The sequence below is a fragment of the Octopus bimaculoides genome, chromosome 6 (assembly GCF_001194135.2).
Source record: "Octopus bimaculoides isolate UCB-OBI-ISO-001 chromosome 6, ASM119413v2, whole genome shotgun sequence".
NCBI lineage: Eukaryota > Metazoa > Mollusca > Cephalopoda > Octopoda > Octopodidae > Octopus > Octopus bimaculoides.
Genome location: NC_068986.1, coordinates 51,353,455 through 51,358,814, shown reverse-complemented (window position 1 = coordinate 51,358,814; position 5,360 = coordinate 51,353,455).

Genomic DNA, 5,360 nt, shown 5'->3' with positions numbered 1-5,360 from the left:
TGTGTGTGTGTGTGTGTTTACATCAATCGTTTGTTGCATTTTTTGGGTCGGGACAGAACTGTAACTAAATTGGAAGTAAAATCAAGAAAGTTAAATTTGTTGAAATGTAATGTTCTTATGCCAATTTCAATAAATAATTAAATCTAAATCACAACCATTCATATTACGCAAGACTATATGACCATCATCTCTGTATCAGTCTCCTCACTAAGCTGGAAATTTTAAACTGAAAATATAGATCTCAATAGATTCGCATAATTACATTCATCATATTCTTCCATGGAAGCATCAAACACTTAGTCTGAATTTTTTCTTAACTCTGGATGAGTTATCGAAAATCGAAAGAGATTTCCTGGGAGGCAATGTTGTTGTCGAATTTATGGCATTGAAGAAAATGGGTCAGCTATGTAAGGGTAAAATTTAAAAGCGTAAATTACTTGCATTTCTTTGTCTTTAAAACAACAAAGAATTGGAACCATTTGAAAAATACCATTCCAAACTAGTAAAAAGAATTAACCTCGAAAAAATCCACAGTGGTTTTCAACTCTCTTCAAGTAAATCGTAACTAAAATCACCCATGCATTATTAGACACAGCAAAAATCTTTATGGCATAAACAAAGGCACATTAAACATATTTTGCCTAATTATCCTAATTATATTAGTACTATTTCTTACAAAGATTCAAGCCAAGGAAATTTCATCTACCCTCAATATAGACGATGCTATAAAATAATTAGCTCTCCGATGCACATTATATATTACGTTTAAGGAATCCAGTATTAACTTCTATATTAACCCTTATGCTAGTTAATCCACTCCACGGAAACTGAGCTAAGTATAGTTAACAAACATATTATCAATTCCTTATACTTTAAAAAATCTCAACGGGAGATTGTGAAACAATATTATACTCCTGTTAAAATGATTTGGTGGTATTAACGATAAACAACTCTGAAATTCAGGCAATTCATGTGTAACCGTTTCTTTTTAAAGTCTTAACTTTTGCTAACAATATTAGACCTTTGACTGAATCAAACATACAAAACATTATTCCCGAAATAAAATCTCTTTTCCCTTTCGAAAACTCGTCAAAGCTTAAGAAAAGCGGAGATAAATTCTTTGACCCTTCCAAGAAAGTAACAACAGGTCAGAAATATGCGAAATCGTGGATATCTATATTTTAGACCATTGTACAAAAATTATTCTACCTTGTGAGAAAGCTTATACAGAGTGAGGTGTTGTTTTCGCAGTCAATGAATGGTCAAGAATTAGACAAACTTAGAAAAGATCTCATGAAATTATTCAGTGAAATTAGTTTTAGAATTCCAGTTGATACTAACCTTAGTTTAGTTAATTTTCTAGATGTTACTTTGCATTTAGTTATGAATAAGTTCTTTCTCCTCAAAAAATATAATTACTAAATGTATATCTTCATTCTCTTTTGGTGAGACCACATTCATTAGTGCTTCCTAGTTTTATAAGAAGCCTAGTCGTAATGGTAGATTTATAAATATAATACAATATAGTATTCACTACATTATTATCTTTCGCAAAATTATACCATGAGTTGTTATGATATAATCCGATATTTTGTTTAAACGTGAAACACATAAAGCTAGAATCTTTTAAAATTTATCTCCTTCGATTTTCTGTAGAATCATGTCTAAAATTTTTAACAGGAAATCGATCAAGTTCAGCTAAATTTGTAAAATTTTTGAACGGCCACTTAACTAATTTATGTCTAAAAATATTTAAAAATTTAATAATATCTTCCCTCCTCTCACTTACCACGATATTAACCAAACAAATGCCTCCTTAACAGCAATTGCATTTTGAAAGCTCTAACATATTGTACTGAAGACTAACAAAATAGCAGCAGTGAGATCAGAAGAACATCCCAACTCTCACAGTAAATGTTTGCTCTAAATACAGTTGCAGTTTTACTTCCTTAAAAATAGCAGTGCATAGTGAACTATAATTGCTCTTTAAGACACAAACACATATTTGCATCGAAATTGCAGAATTTATATCACCGTCAATTAACATCGAGTCATACAGTTTAACAGGTACGTTCTGTAATACGATGAGCATATCGCAGTCTCGTAGGTTTAGTTCCTAAGATAGACATTCAATCATTTATTTATTTATTCATTGGATAAGGCACTTTACTCATGAAATTACAATATTATTTGCAAGTGACATATCCCATGCCAACACTAGGAGACGTTTCCTTTTTAGTAATACTTATGTCTCTAAGTTTGTTCAATTTACTATAAATCTAATCTTCATATCCACCGAATGACATTCCTATTGGGGACCAAAAAACCTGATTATTCAGTTCTACTTGTTTGTCACGGAGCATAAAACATATTAAACAAATTCCCCCTCACTATGAGGTGCCATTCTATCACCGACAACAGTCTCAGAGAAATCCTGATGCCTATTTTCAATGGTTTAGTGCTTCGTGGTAACATAGAAGCGAACTGACACAGTTGTTAAAGTATTTGAATAAAGCCTCAGAATATTTGTTCTGACATTCTAGGTTCTGAGTTCAAATCTTGCCGAAGTCAGCTTTGCCTTGCATCCTATCAGCATCGATAAAAGAAGTATCAATCCAGGGTGAATGGATTGGCAGAACTGTTACAAGATCGGCTGAGGTGCCTTCTTTGCTCTTTGATAGCAACATCTGCGACGACACTAGTGTCAAGTTGTATCGGCCTAAGTCGAGAGTCTTTTACTTGAATATATACTGGTGTCCTAGACAGGCGAGATTTACATGCATGAGCTATTGCTAGTCTTGCTTTAAAATCTTGCTCAGGGTTGCACATACTTGTGCTGATGCATGGTCAATATTGATGACTTCGTGTTTAGTAGAAATATAGAAAAAAATTATTCTTCTAATCCAGTGATGTTTCAAAATACATGCAGCGAATTAGAACACATCACAAGTACCTCATAATAAGCGCCAGCATTTCGCTTCTGTATCCCATCCAGTAAAATCAAACTGTAAAGTAAATGGTGAAGGCTTAGATCGGCAACGATTGTAATGAAATGTAATAAACTTGATGACACCTAAAAATTTTCTTCAGATTTTACGAGCCATAGGTACAGGTATGAAATATATATATATCTATAGAGACAGGTACAAAATATGTAGCCAGAGGTAGAAGCTTAAAATATTTACCTATACGTAGTGACACATAATATGTATTTATACATAACGGTACAAATAACTGCCTATAGGAGGATGATTACAGTAATTACCATTATGTAATTATACTAAGTAAGTCGTTATAGATAAATATACAACGAAATTTTTAAGCGAAAGCTTTACTACATGGAAATCTGCAAAAAGCAACAGTTATTATTAGTACTATTATTACAAGGTTGGTGGGTCGGCTGATTGGTTAGTGTCGGACAAAATTCCCTGTGGTATTTTCTTCCAACGCTTTACATTCTAGATTCAAATTCCACGGAGGTTAACTTCTACTTTCCTCCCTCCAGGGTCGTTAAAATAAAATACCAGCCAACTCCTCCCATTTAAACAGTTTAAATAAGAATCAATCGTTAGTATTACTACTGCCACAAGTGATGGTGTCTTTGGGTTACTTTTAGCAAAGAAATCCTCTAAATTTCCCTTACCTCTCCTTATTAACTGAAGGCATGAAATTAAATACGTATAGGTAAATATACATCTATTTCTGATTACACATATATAGTAGTCACATATAGTATCCATTTCATACCTGTCTCAGCTTAAGTTTGAAATATAGACCTTTTTTCTACCAAAACATTAAGAGGATATTGCGACACCTAGTGAGTGGGGGCAACTTTATCGACCTATCTCTAAACAAAGCAAGCTGGATATAAAATCCTTAGACAGAAAATACTGGGCGTAACAATCGTCGCTCCCATACAAATGGTAGAATGATATACAAAATGGAACAAATATAAAATAAAATTATGGTATGACATTTCTTATCGATTGAATGTTCAGCGCATTCTCAAATCCATGAGATGTAATTTCTGTGCTGACTCAGATTTTATAAATAACAGCAATGTAGAATGAGTTTTTAAAAAGGAAAGTGGTAAGAACACCCAAAATAATAGTCTTAACAAAAAGTATTGAGTTGATAGATAAACTAAATTCCTGTTTGTGAGATTAGCGTTTAAGTGGTTAAGTATTCCACAGATACGTACAACTGTAATAGAAATTTCAGATTGAATGAGTTTTAAGCTATTTATTCCGAAGTATAAAAGGCATATTTGAAAGTGGCAGGATTTGACATTGGAGTAAAGAAATCTGGAACGAAGTTCGCAAGGAATTCTATTCAATGCTATAGCGATACTGATAATTTGCTATTTCAAAGGCAGAAAACAAGAGCAATATGAATAATGTAGGAGATATTAATAAATGACACAAGTAGAAAATAGGCATAAAGTGCATAAAAACATGATTTTCTTGCTCAGACACCAAGTCATATATTTAAAGGTCAATCAGGATAAACAGGATACTCTAAAGCTAGTGGATATTAGGCAGAGTCTATCATAGCAGGATTGGAATTTAGAACTAAGGTGAGACGTGAAAATATTGGTTTCAAGTTTAGGTACAAGGCCAGCAATTTTGGGGTGGTTGATTACATCGACCCAAATGATCAACAAAGGAGAGAGGGCAAGTCGACCGCACCAAAATTTGAACTCAGAACGTGAAGATGGACGAAATGCAGCTAAGAAAACAATTTGTCCGGTGTGATGACACTTCTGCCGGATGGTTGCCTTAGAAAAACGTGACAATATTGAATTGTAAAGTAATGTTTTGTTTTGCGTTCATCCCTTATTCTTATTTTGGTGTGTAGTAGCTATAAAAATAATTTTAACACTATTTCACACTACACATAGAAGTACATTATTCTGATATCTATCTATCTATCTATCTATCTATCTATCTATCTATCTGTTTATCTATCTATCTCTCTACATACATACATACATACATACATACATACATACATACACATATATGGGGTATATTTATGCTAGTATACATATGTTTGGTACACACATATATATGGTATATGCATATACATATATGTGTGTGTGTGTGTGTGTGTGTGTGTGTGTGTGTGTATGTTGGGAAGTCGCGTGACCTAGTCGTTTGGGTGTGGTACTCATGATCACGAGATCACTGTTTCGATTCCCAGACTGATTACTCGTGGAGTTCTTGAGCAAAATATTTCATTTCACGTTGATCCAGTCCACTCAACCGCAATTGGATAATCCAGCGGCGGAAAGATACTCTGTTCAAGGGTAATGTTGGCCTGCCTTAGCTAGGGGAGTGGCGTCATTCAAAAGCTAAAAC